Genomic DNA, 15,204 nt, shown 5'->3' with positions numbered 1-15,204 from the left:
TACTTAAATTCTATTGAATTGTATTGTATTGTTTAAACTCATTGTTAGGTAACAAAGAAAAAACCCATTTTATGTAATGATCGATTTGGTGTGATCACATTGTTACCTTACTATTTTCTTCTCATTTGATCTTTATTTATTATCTAACTAGTCATGGACACGTGCGTTGCACGTGTGTCTCATGCTAAATTGTGTGGAGTTGTTATAACGATATATGATGTAATTCTCAAAAGGGAATTACAAAAAAATGCGGAAATCAAAAGACAATAAATTAAAGATAACTAGATAGACACACAAAGAGGAAATCAAAAGCAACCTAAGGGTATATTAAACCCAAAGACCACAGTCGATAAATCCTACAATAGCACCTAACTCTTACGAAGACCTCAAGGGAATCAAATTCACCTTGCAACCCTCGTTTCTAAACAATAGTCAACCAAAAGCTTTACCAAGCTCTCAACACTCATACATGAGTTTTCAATCTTCAATATTCAAAAAATAGTCTAAGTCTATAATGAACCCAAACTAGCTATTTATAGTTTTAGGTAAAAAGGCCCAAAAGTGACTCGAAAATGATAATGGGCAAGCCAAGTCTGGATCACCTAGTGGACTCGGCGACTCGCCCTTCTGCTCGGTGATGGTTCCTGCTCCTAGCCAGGTGAGCTGGGGTCATCGCCGAAGCCCTTGGGTGATCCACCGATTGGCTCTGGCTCGCCAAAAGGGTCAGTACTCCCCCATGCAATCTTCAAGGCATGGAATCTTTTGTTCACCATCAACACCATCTCGAGGACCTCTAATTTTATGAATAATCCTTGTATCTTTTAAAGGTCTCGTGCTTGGCTTCTAGTGAATGGCCTTGATGTGGTCTGGATTGCATCATTCTCTCCTTCTTGAAAATAATTTGTCCTCAAATTCTAGGGGTCATCATACTCAAGAGTTGAAAATGGAGAAAGATCGCAGACATTGAAAGTATTGTGCACTTGATACTCCGAAGGAAGATCAACCTTGTAGGCATTTTCATTGAGCCTTTCAAGAACTTGAAATGAACCATCACCTGTTGGCATTAATTTTGTCTTCCGATGGGTGGGAAATCGGTCCTTGCGAAAGTGCACCCACACCCAATCACCCGGTTCAAGCACAATCCTCTTGCGGCTCTTGTTCACCTTTTTTGCTACTTCTTGGTTCTTCTTTTCTAGGTGAAGCCACACCTTTCAATGTAATTTCGTCATGGCTTCAGCCCTTTTGCTCCCATCTAAGCTTAAGATAACATCTTGAGAAAGAGGGGTGAGATCTAAAGGGGTTAGGGGTTAAAGCCATATACCACTTCAAATGGAGTCATGCCAATAGTTCTATGAATAACACGATTATACGCAAATTTAACTAAAGGCAAATGTTCCTCCCATGAGGCCAACTTTCCATGCACTACGGCACGAAGCATAGAACCCAAAGTCCTATTCACAACTTCAGTTTGGCCATTGATTTGTGGGTGACAAGAAGTTGAGAACAACAATTTGGTACCAAGTCTACCCCACAATTCTTTCCAAAAGTGACTAAGGAATTTGGGATCCCTATCACTTACAATGGTTTGAGGAATTCCATGCAATTTAACAACATGCTCAACAAATAAAGATGCCACACTGGAAGCATCATCACATTTATGACATGGAATAAAATGAGTCATCTTTGCAAAATCGATCAACATCAACAATGATGCTATCTTCACCTTTTTTTTTCCTTGGCAATCCCAAAACAAAATCCATTGAAATATCAAGCCAAGGTCTTTGAGGGGTAGGGAGTGGAGTGTATAAACCATGGGGAAGGAGACGCGACTTAGAACTTTGACATCTAATACATTGGCCACAAATTCGAACAACATCCTTGTGCATTTTAGGCCAATAGAATTGTTCCTCAAGAATTCCCCTAGTTTTATCAATACCAAAATGACCCCATTAATCCCCTATTGTGTGCATCCCTCACAAATAATTCCCTCCAAGAGCTCATAGGCACACAAAGTCTCTTGCCTTTGAACAAGAAATCATCAAACTTGGAATAGGGAGTAGAACACCTATCCCTCATCCATATTTCCCTCTCTGGTTCCTCACAATCTTTGAAGATTTGAGCAAACACGGGATCCTTGGGATACAATGTCTTCAAACATTCAAAAACAATAAATTTGGAAGACAGTGTTTATCAACACATGTTTTCTAGATAAAGCATCGACCACCACATTTTCCTTCCCCTTTTTGTATTGGATTACATGAGGGAAAGTTTCAAGGAATTCAATCCATTTGGCGTGCCTCTTGTTCAACTTTCCTTGGGCCCGAATATGCTTTAGGGACTCATGGTCATTTCTAATGACAAATTCCTTGGGCCACAAGTAGTGTTGCCAATTACCCAAAGCTCTAATCAAAGCATATAATTCAAGATCATAAGTGGAATAATTCAAACTAGTACCTTTTAGCTTTTCACTAAAATAAGCAATGGGCTTATGGTCTTGCATTAAGACGACTCCAATGCTTACTTTACTAGCATCACATTCAACTTCAAACATTATATCAAAATCGGGTAATTGCAACAATGGAGTGGAGCTAAGCATGGATTTTAAAGCCTCAAAAGCTTTGGCTTGCTCCTCTCCCCACTTAAAAGGTTTATCCTTTCGGATTACCTCGGTCAAAGGGGCTGCTATGGTACTAAAATCTTTGACAAACCTTCTATAAAAACTAGCCAACCCATGAAAGCTTCTAACATCGCTTATGGGTTTTGGAATTGACCAATTCTTAATAGCGTTTATTTTAGACTCATCAACCTCGACCCCTCTTGAGCTCACAACAAAACCCAAGAAAACAACTTCATCAACATAAAATGAACACTTTTCAAGATTAGCATAAAGTTGTTCATTCCTAAGCACATCAAACACACATCTCAAATGATCAACATGATCATGCATAGTCTTGCTATAAATCAAGATATCATCAAAATAGACAACCACAAATTTCCCTATGAAAGGTTTCATCACATGATTCATGAAGCGCATAAAAGTACTAGGAGCATTAGTGAGACCAAAGGGCATTACCAACCATTCATATAGACCAAATTTGGTCTTGAATGAGGTTTTCATTCATCACCAGGGTTCATCCGAATTTGATGATAACCACTCCTAAGATCAATCTTTGAAAACACACAAGAACCATTCAACTCATCAAGCATATCATCTAACCTAGGGATAGGACGACCATACTTTACCGTAATCATGTTGATGGCTCGACAATCAACACACATGTGCCATGTCCCATCTTTCTTTGGAACCAATAAAACAGGCATGACACATGGACTCATACTTTCTTTCACATAACCTTTGTTGAAGAGTTCTTCAAATTGTCTTTGTAGCTCCTTGGTATCCTCCGGATTTCTTCGATACTCCGGCTTGTTTGGAAGTTGTGAGCCCGACACAAAATCAATTTGATGTTCAATTCCCCTAAGAGGGGGAAATTCACTTGGAAGCTTCTTTGGGAAGACATCCTCATAATCTTGCCAAAGAAAGGAAATAGAATTGGGAAGAGGAGAAAGATTTTGGTTAGTTTGTAACACATGATCCTTATGGGTGATAAGGATCAAAGAACTCTTGGCCTTTACTTCCTCTCTTATCTCTTTGTAATTGGCCAACAATACTTGGGACTTTCCTTTCAACTTCCTTATTTCCTCCTCCTCATTGCTCTCAGCTTCTACATGCTCTTCCTCACTCATTTTCTTCTCTCTCAACTCACTCATCCTTTGATACACTTCAGTGACTTGCGATGGTGACATAGGGTGAAAGACGTATTTATGATCATCCAACACAAGTGAATACTTGTTAGTCCTCCTTTCATGTTTGGTTGAACGATCATATTGCCAAGGTCTCTCGAGTAGCACATGACAAACTTTCATTGGGATTACATCACATAGAACCTTATCTTGGTACTTCCTAATTTTTGAGTTTGATCAACACTTGTCTATGGACTCATAGTTCCCCACACTCTCTCAACCATTGAAGCTTGTAAGGTGTAGCATGCTTAGTGGTAGGAAGTTTCAAGAATTCCACTAAAGTGGTGCTAGCAACAGTTACACAACTCCCACTATCAATGATCAAGGAACACACATTATCCTTGATAAGGCACTTGGAGTGAAATAAATTCTCTCTTTGGATTGGATCATCCATGGCCTTGCTAATCATCACTCGCCTCACCACATATATAGGAACAGTATACTCTCTTTTTAAGGCCGAACTTCTTCAATTCGAACCTTCCTCATCAAACCATTAGGAACGACAATATATTTTCCCTCACATGGATCTTGTTCCTCATCTTCATCACCTTCAAACTCATCCTCTTTTTGGGTATCTTCTTCAGAACCCTCTTCTTATTTTTCCCTTTCACCAAGATATAATTCCCCTCCTTGAACTAGCACATTCAAACGATTGGGATATTCACGCATCATATGACCCCATCCCATAAACTTGTGACATTGAACGCCTTTAGGAAATTTAGTTGGGTCATTGTTACCTTCTCCTCTTGGTGAGTACTTTGGAGTGTTTCCTTCGAAGGGCATCTTCTCATAAGGCTTCTTGAAGTCCTTACCTTTTTTCCAGCTTAAAGATGCTTGAGCTCCCCCTTTGTTCTTGTTCCAAGAATTTGAATATGAAATACCCTTGTACTTAGGTACCTTCTCCTCCTTGAATTCCCGTTCTACCTCCTCGGCCGCTACAACGACCTCACTCAAATTAGCAAACTTGTGAATAGTCAACTTAGAAGAGATCTTTTTGTTCAACCTTACCTTGAAGTGAGTAAGGTCATGCTCTTCATTCTCTTCGTATTCTAGCTTCAAGATCAAGTTTTGGAACTCATCATAGTAGGCCTGAACACTTTTACTTCCCTGTCTCAAGTTGTACAATTTGACAATTAACCCTTGGCGGAATCTCTCTGGCACATACTTGACTCTCATAAGCGCTTTCAATCCGTTCCATGGTGGAGGATGACCTTCTTGAATAACTAAGTGATACTTCTTCATGTATTCCCACCATGTAATGACATACCCTTCAAATTGAGCAATAGCATAACAACTCTTCTTGACCTCCATCAAATCATTAACTTGGAAGATCCTTTCACAAAGCGACTCCCATTTTAGATAAGCATCGGGATTACATTCCCCTTTGAATGATGGAATATTAGTCTTGATAGAGTTGATACCAACATCTCGGCCTCCTTGGAAACCCTGGTCATTGTGGTAGTAATCTCTGTGATGCTCTCCTTGATAGCGGTTACCATGTTCTTCTCTAGCCTCTTGACCATGCTCTTGATTGACATAAACTTCCCATTGCTCTCCTCCTTGAGGGTGGTTTCCATATTGTCTCCGTCCATATGGTATGGAACCCAATATACCTCCCGGTCCTTTTTACCCCACTTGACCTCTTGGTCGATTCCTTGGAGTCTCATTCCATGGCGCTTCCTCACCTTTACCTCCATACTCTCCTTGGTACTCATCATTCATCACTTCATTCACGGGATTTGGTTGTGGTTGTGGCATTTGGTAGGGAAGATTTTGGTTAAGTGGTGTTTGGTAAGGTCGGTTTTGAGTTGGTGGAGCTTCATGACTAAGCCGAAAATGGAATGGTCGGTTGGTACTTTGGCTATTCGAACCGAAACGGATTGGTGTTGGGTTCAAGGCTTGGTGGAGTGTTCTGGGTGTGATAGTTGGTGAATTATTGTGGTCGTATCCACTTGTGGAAGCACGAAATGTATGTGGTGTAGAGTTAGTGGAGTTAACCCGACCTTCCACGTTGATCAATCTATCTTCCATCCTTGACTTATCACTCTTCACAGTGTTGAATTGCCATCCTATATTGTTTAACGCCTCCATTAGAGATTCCAAGGTAACCCCTCCAGTAGGTGGTTGTGTTTCTCCTCCAGTTTCCATTGTACCTAAAAATAAGACAACTCACAAAACAACAAACAACGTTAGCGTTAGTAAAATGAACTCACAATCACTCGTGTTTACACACCTTTGATTGTCTCTCAAATTGGCGTGGCTAAGGTTGACAATTGTTTATACTCGGTTGATCACAAGGTGTCAATTTATACTCTTGGTCGGAATAGATTCTTGTTGTAAAGAAAGGTGGACGACTCGAGTAAAGCAAAACGGACTTGAATCAAAAAGTTAACTACGAAGTAAAACGAATAAAAGCACGAAAAGAAAAGGCACTAACAAAGAAGAGAAATTCAGGAACCAATAATCAACAAGTAGATAAATTATGAGTTGAAAACTAGTTTAGGAATCTTGAGAACGTTTGAGAATTAAGAAAATGAATACTAGGAAATTAGAACCTGAGATTAGGAGCGTAAAATGAGTTTCCAATCGCCAAATGACTTGTTTTCTTCGTCAAAAGTAAAGTTCAGCTCGCCAACTTGAAGATGGGATCGCCAAACTTTGCAATCTGCCAAGGAAACTCGGCGATGGGGAAGGCAGTTCAGCGGAGCGCCGAGTGGACTTGGCAAGCTAAGCTTAGCTTGCCAAAAGTTCCAATAGCTCCCAGCCAATGCAAGGCAAATCGGCGACCAACCTGCCCAAAGGACGAGACATTGAGTGGACTAGGCGAGCAAAGTCGAGCTTGCCTAATGTTCCAGCCCCTTCTCTGGAAGAACTCCGAATTTGTACTCCTGTGGTCCCCTCTGCACTTTTTAACTTAGTATTTACCCTTTTTGGTAAATTTCATCTTGTACAAACACTTACCCACTTTCTCTTTCTTCCTTTTTGAATATTCCTTCTCTTGAAGATTTGAATACCTCTCAAGAACAAGATGAAGACCCAAAAATTAACCCTAAAAAAATTTAGCTCGAAATTTCACAAAAAATTAGGTACAAGCTCTCCTTGATATAGGGAACAACACCCAATACTTTTTAGCCTCAATTCCTAACCAAAACCTTCAGATTTTAAAACCACTTTGGACCTTCTTCAAGTCTCCAATGGTGGAATCTTCAATAGTGACCCAAACTCCTTCAAATCTCAGACCTAGACTCAAATAAGGTTAGGGAGCACTAATCCAACCTTAAAAACTTCAAACAAGACTCAAATGAACAAAACCCATTTTGGAATTTCTTCAAAAACAAATTTGAACACTTTTTTTTGTAACAACCCAAGACTAGAGTCGTAGGAATGAAACTAAGTCTTGCTCTGATACCAAATGATGTAATTCTCAAAAGGGAATTACAATAAAATGCGGAAATCGAAAGATAAGAAATTAAAGATAACTAGATAGACACACAAAGAGAAAATCAAAAGCAACATAAGGGTATATTAAACCCAAAGACCTCGGTCAATAAATCCTACAATAGCACCTAACTCTTATGAAGACCTCAAGGAAATCGAATTCACATTGCAACCCTCGTTTCTAAAAAATAGTCAACCAAAACCTTAACCAAGCTCTCAACAGTCATACATGAGTTTTCAATCTTCAATGTTCAAAAAATAGTCTAAGTCTAAAATGAACCCAAACTAGATATTTATAGTTTTAGGTAAAAAGGCCCAAAAGTGACCCGAAAATGATAATGGGCGAGCCTATTCGGGCTCGCCTAGTGGACTCGACGACTCGCCCTTCTGCTCGGCGATGGTTCCTGCTCCTAGCCACGTTTTATAACTTTGGGCGAGCTGGGGTCATCGCCCAAGCCCTTGGGATATCCGCCGATTGGCTCTGGCTTGCCAAAAGGGTCAGTACTCCCCCATGCAATCTTCAAGGCATGGAATTCTTTGTTCGCCATCAACACCATCTCGAGGACCTCTAATTTCATGAATAATCCTTGCATATTTTGAAGGTCTCGCTCTTGGCATCTAGTGAATGGCCTTGATGTGATCCAGAATGCATCATTATATATATACTTGAACATGTATGTTGCCCATGTATCTCATGCTTAATTAGTACAATAACTTTGAAAATATTATAATTAGTGTGTGATAAGTTGCACAAAAATTGAAGAGAAATATACAAGCTCAAACAAATAACTTCAATTATGCAATTCCTATAATATATCAAGTATTCAATTTGATAAAAGTTTCTTTTGTTTAATATTTCATAACTCATAATTTAAATGTCAAATATGATTTTAAAAATATTTTTTGTCTTACATTTTTCATCTTCTTTTTAAGAAATTGTAGTCTCCACCTTTTCACATTTACATACGTATTAAGAAAATAGTGTCGAATGAGAGTAATGTTTTGCAAAATTTATATAGAAATTTGATCAATCTATGTCTTCCTTAATATGGCAAGTAGATGATCATTATTCAATAACTTGCATAGTAATTGAAGAGAAAATATACAAGCTCAAACCAATGAATGGTGAGCCTATTCAATCAAGATTATTATCGGTAGAAGGTATAACATGCTAAAATATTGCTATCAAATGAATTTCAAAAGTAATATTCAAATAATTTTAATTATATATATTTTTAATATATCAAGCATTCAACTTGATAAAAGTTTTTTTAATATGTCACAACACATAATTTAAGTGTTGCTTATTGGTTCAAAATATTTCATGTTCTAAAATTTTTGTCTTCTTTCTAAGAAAATGTAGCCTCCACCTTATTACAATCACATACTGGTCAAGAAGTTATTATTGGATGTGAATTGTGTTTTATAAAAATTGCACATAAATTCGATCAACACATACCTTTCTTATGATAGTTAATTGATCATTGTCAATTTTTTGGTGTACACCTACAAAAAAAATAGTTATTATTAGTGATAAAAATAATAATTTCTCAAATATCTAATCGATATATATAAATCATAATTATTATAGGTACATGTACCCCTTGCCTAATTCAAAATTATTAGTTCTATCATCTGTGAATTTAACAAAAAAATATTAGTTAAAATATGTAAATTGATTCCTAACCAAAATTTACACAAACAAGAATATGCAGTTTCATGATACTCCAAGAAGTTATAATTAAAAAGAAAGTAATCTTACCTGATTTGATATTTCCATGACAAATTTCTATGTTGCAAGAGGTGAAATGACTATGATGCAAACGTTTGCGTACCCAAGTAAGATGAACTTTCAACTAATCATAAAACATATATGAATAAGTCGAATTAAAGACAATAACTTATAATGTGAATAGAAAAATAGAGCATAAAACAGAAGTAGAAAAGAGAGACAAACACAAAAAAATGAATATGAAAAGATGTCACCTACACAAAGTAGGATTGATAATCTAATAATTTGAAAAATTGGAATAGTTGTCTTGTGATTTTTCACTATATATAGCATTTAGTAAATGAATAAATTGTATTGAATTGATAAAATATACCAAGTAACTTTTCCAATTCTCCATATGTTTATTACTACAAAGAGATGTTTACTTTTTGCATTAGGAATTGGAAGATAATGCATTTACAAAAATTGAATACACATAACTCCATGTCTTTTAATTTATCTAGGTCATTCATTTGCTATATTATTATTTATTTATATTTAGTAGAAGATAGACTTACTTTTTAGAAAGAAAAAAAAAACATAAATAGGAGTTAAATAAATGATAAAATATTAATGAGTATTTTCGTGTGTATATATATATATATATATATTCAATAGCCTAATGCATTGAACTAAGTGTACATATATTTATATTCTTGTACAATATTATCGTAGGAATAATATTTGATAGAAGGATATGGATGTCATTCAATATTTTATAGACATTTTGGTAATTCAATTTTTAAAATATTTTTGTTCCACTTATATATATACTTACTATATTTACTAATTTAATAGAAGTTTTATTTCTTTTTTTTTATGTGAAGAAAAAATGACAAATTAATTTATGATTATTATTTAATATTTAATTATTAAAATATTTTATAACTTTTTTATTTAGTATAGGAGCAAAATGGTAATCCAACTTTAATTTTTTGAGCTTTCTACTTTTAATAATTTTTTATTATTATTATTTATTTATGATTAGAAGATGATAAGTTAGGAAAATGAAGAGATGTAGTTATGAAGTTGATTTTAAATGGAAAAATAACATTTTAAAATGATTTTAAGAAAATAAATTAATAGGTAAGGGGTATTTTTGTAATTTAACTTTTGATTTAGATTGTTCCCACTTTTATATATATATATATATATATATATATATATATATATATATATATATATATATATATATATATGTGTGTGTGTGTGTGTGTGTGTGTGTGTGTGTGTGTGTGGAACTTGGTTGGACAAGAAAAATAGCACGATGCAAGAAAATCCTACAAAAGAAGAACAACAGAATTGGAAAAAATGAGGTAAAGGGTCGTATCAATATAATTTTCTTATCTTCGTAGTTATATGAACTAGACCCCATTTGTAAGATTGCACCGATATGTTGTATTTATCTGCATAAATTTGTATGTGTATAAGCTTGTTAAACTACTAGTATCTGGACACGTGCTTTGCACGTGCATTCCATGTTAATTTGTTCAAACTTTTTCATTGAGATGGAGAGAGTATATAATAGTTAAATATATTGGTTTTAAAACATGCAAGTTATTCTTACTAAAATAAAGAAATTAAAACACATCAATTCTCTCTTTACATATAAAGTAGAAACAACGGCTAAAAGTATAACAAAAATATTTGAATGCTAAAAAAGGGATAATTGTACATAATAGCAAACTATTAATTCAAATTAAATGTTATAAATATACTTTGATTTAATTGTATCCTATAGCAAACTATTGCTATTTTCGCCACTCTCCCTGGTGGAATCTCGCTCACCACTCTCGTTTGGTGGTAGTCTCGCTCACCTCTCTCGCTTTTATACAAACACAAATGTATAAAATGTGTTTGTGATTGTATAAAGCGAGAGAAAATTGTAAATATACATATATTTTCGTTCCCCTCTCTCCCCTCTCCCAGATCTCGCTCGCCACTCTCTCAAATCTCGCTCGCCACCCTCACCTCTATCGCTTATACAAACATAAACGAAATGTATAAATTGCACTTTTGTTTGTATAAAGCAAGAGAAAATTGTATATACACATGCAAATACATATATCTCCATCCTATACACTTATAATTATACAATACAAATATTTCCCTGCCCAGATTTCTTTTGCCTTTCTCGCTTTCTCATTTTATACATACACAGATTATACAATTGATCTTTTGTATACAACTGTTTTCTTTTGTATATGTATAGTGAATTATACAACTGCTTTCTTTGTATATGTATAGCAAATTATACAACTGTTTTTTTTGTATATGTATAACAAATTATACATATATATGTTTGCTATGGAGTGCAATTATGCAAACTTTGCTATAGCATACAAATATGAATTTTGTGTTTGTTATATGTGAAAGTTGCTCAAAATTAAAATATTACATGTCGAAATAATATTATGTGTCTAAACTTTCATATACAATGATACATAAACATTGTGCTTTACAATAAATTTGTGTTGAACTTTGTTTAGTGAAGTTGATGTCACTGACTAATCGAACTCTAGACGCCAATAGCTCTAGTTACTTCTCATCCTCTCAAATTGTTGCTTTCTCTTCAAGAACAAAAAAGAAGATGAAATTAATTAATAAATTAAAATTATGCAAGAGCCTATAAAAATGGTGAGTAAGAATTCAAGAATCTTTTCTTGCCTTTTTATAGCTACTAGTAAAATTACCTGCGCTTCGCGCGGGAATTTAATATCACGAAATTTATAAATCAATACTTAAAACCTATCCGTCCTTAAAACTAAAACAATATATTATCTTACATACAAGATTACGTAGTAACGAACATTAATAATGTAAATAAAAATGAAAATTATAATATGTTATCATTTATCCATAATAAGATAAACATAAATTAATTACTGTAAAAAATATACCAGGATTTATAACAATAAAGTGAAACATAAAGGAAAAATTTGAGCCCACTGAATGCACAATGTCCCCTAATGGAAATTATTCCTCTCTAGTACCCGATGTTTAAAGGAATAGATTCTCTTAGGATAGAACGGTTCTATTCACCAGTGTATTGATACAAAAACAATGGTGTCAGTGAGCCACTCAACAGAAGCAAAGTACATGAATATTTAATTGTGTAGAAGATGAAAAAGTAGTTTAGAATTTTCAATATTTTAAAATGAGAGGAAATCCTTCTATTTATAGACAACAAATGGTAGTGTGAACAAATGTATATTATGTCTTATCGGAAAAGTCAAAACTATTTGGAAAAATTGCAACCCTTCGGAAAGGTCACAACCTTTCATAAAAGTCACAATTTTTCATAAAAGTCACAACTTATCATAAAAATCGTAACTATTCATAAAAGTCACAACTTTACATAAAAGTCAGAACTTTTCGAGAAAGGGGAAGGCTAATATTGAAAATAAACAAATTAAAAGGGAATCCAGGTTTGTGGTGATGCCACTTAGGCGGGTCTAGGGTTCTCTTATATATATATATATGTGTGTGTATATATAATTTTTCAATTTGCATTCTTTGAACCTTTTCTTTCATCAGTCTACATTTAATTATTCAATGCAACTATTTCTATTCTCCAAACTATTTATTTCTCCTATTTGATTAGTCTACATTTAATTATTCAATGCAACTCTTCCTATTCTCCAAACTATTGAGTAATGAATAGAGCACACTTAAATTTGATTAATGGGTAAATCATTAAGGGCTACATTTAAATTGGACTTTTAAATATCTGCAGATTCACAAATCTCATGTAAATTTAAATACAATTACTACTATTTCAATTAGATTAGGTATTTTATTTTAATTAAATATAAGAGAGAAATTGTAATCTAACTTTAAACACTCGTTTTATTTTTCTCCATTTTTATTTATCTGAATACATTCACCTCACACTAATATTCTACTTTGAACAGAAACAACACAAAATAATATTTACAAAGATACATATTCCAAGCAATAATAAATATCATTATTTTTTATTATTATAGATACATTCACCTCATTTCTCACCCCATGAATTTTCGTAATATTTCATTAATTTGACTGGAAATATAATAAGTATCATTATCTTTTTAGTTGGAATATGCATGTCAAAGAATGCCCTCTCTTTTTTGTGTGGATAATTTAGTGATTTTACATTTATGTATATTAATTTTGAAGAGATAATACATTTTTATTATTATTTAATTAGATTAGATGTTGTATTTATTACATTTTGATTAAGTATAAGGGTAAAATTGTAATCTAACATTGAAAATAGTTGCTTCCCACTTTTAGTAATACTAGTTTCTGGACACGTGCAACGCACGTGTGTCTCATGTAATATGTTATAAATTCGTTAGAACGATTAAAATTCAATGAAAATATGCGTGTAATGAGTACTAAAATGCAACAATCTCAAATAAATGTTATGATAATAATTTATAAAAAATTAAATTAAGAAGGCTAATAAAGAAATATAAAAAAATAGCATACGTATCCTTCTTAAGACTTTAATCATAACATTATATAAATGAAAAAAGAAATACAAAATCGGTACATAATTTTTCAAATTTTTGTCGACACCTTCTCTCATATCCAATCAAAGTTCAAAAATCTACTCCATCGAGTCAAACTAAAGCATGAATCAAATAGAAAAATCACTTTATTTTCATAAAGTGATATATAATCAGACTAAGGTAGATATATCATATACTTTAGATGTTGATGTGCTTCACTACTTTAACTATAAAATGGAAAGAATAATTTTGGATGTAAGTTTCATGAAACAAAAAAGATGAATTTATATAGATAAAAATAGAGGAATATACCAAAAGACATCTTAATGTTTTAAATTAAATACTATTTGAAGGTTTCAAAGGGCCAAAATAGATAAAAGAGAACTACTTTAAGAATATTAAATATATGCAATGAACCTCCATTAAAATCTGGAAGAGTAAACAATCCTCCTTTGAACACATGAACTCTCCATTTACTCAATGTAATAATTGATTATCACTAATATTTAAACATGTAATTAACTAAATATTTATAATATTTAAATCTAGTGTAAGGGCAAAATGGTATTTCAACTTTCAACTTTTTTTGTTCTCACTTTTAGTAATAAATATGATATGATATGATTTTATTACTTTCTCGGATTGGGATTCCACTTTTGATAGTTGATAGTAGTATTGTTGCCACAACCTATGTATACATGTGGTATAATAGGTTGATTTATGATGAATTAGGCCTAACAATTCCGCATGAATGTAGTTTTGGCGATTATACCGTTGGTAGTCTACACAATGTTTCTCACGTGTATACAATAATGTAATATCTAAAGCAAGTAATGTTATAAGTGAATATTTAAATAATGAGATTTTTAAAGTGTGATATCAATTTATACTACAACAACAGTTGAGACTTGAGGAAATGATACTTGTTTTTTCCCTGTAGACTCAAGTCCTTAAATCCATGTTTCTGGTGGAACTGAATAGTGTGTTCCCTACTAATGTTAGGTTCTTATTTTAGCTTGGTTTTGAAATTGAATTTTCATTTTCCTATTGGAGTATTTAGTTTATTAACTTTCTTTGTATTGTTGTAGATTCTAATGTTGTCTTCTGACTTAATGTGTTGTCCAGAAACACAACTTATGCTCTGCCTGCAAACAAGAATATTCTACTGCCCAAGTATCCTGTGGCATGTTTGCTACGTGTTGTTTCAGTATTTGGTGTGAGATATTAAGAAATGAAGACGGAGTTGAGGTAAATTGATGAGAACTACCGGAGAGAGGCAGTTGCAACAACAACATCGTGTCTATTAAAACCATATCCATGGATGAACATAATCTTATGTTCTTCTTGTAGAGAATAGCAGAAGAAAAGTATAATCAGGGAGACCTTCTGCTAGCCCAAGATCGTTAATTAAGATCGGAAAGCCTTCTGCTAGCCCAAGATCGTTAATTAAGATCGGAAAACCTTCTGCTAGCCCAAGATCGTTAACTATTATCGGAGAATTCAACTAAAGAAGAGGAATCTAGAAAAGAAAACTTGTTTATGGAAGAAGACTCTTTTATTTGGGTTGTTCTTAGGATTTGGTCGTTCTTGGGTTACATACAAATGACTAAGGCCACCCCTATTTATACTTGTGTGGGATGATTCTAGATATTACAACATCTACACTATTCTATCTTTTACTACAAATATCTAACT

The 15,204-nt window shown here is 33.8% G+C and overlaps 1 protein-coding gene across 1 annotated transcript in view; it reads right to left on the bottom strand.

Annotated features, from left to right (window-relative positions):
• The window catches only part of LOC125825438 (uncharacterized), a 1,130,247-nt gene that overhangs the window by 102,494 nt on the left and 1,012,549 nt on the right, over positions 1–15,204 (bottom strand). The gene's annotated exons all lie outside the window — the stretch shown is intronic.

Source organism: Solanum verrucosum, unplaced genomic scaffold (genome assembly GCF_900185275.1).
Source record: "Solanum verrucosum unplaced genomic scaffold, falcon-dt-bn FXZP01000101.1, whole genome shotgun sequence".
In the NCBI taxonomy this organism is placed as follows: Eukaryota; Viridiplantae; Streptophyta; class Magnoliopsida; order Solanales; family Solanaceae; genus Solanum; species Solanum verrucosum.
This window is presented reverse-complemented; position numbering and strand designations above follow the sequence as displayed.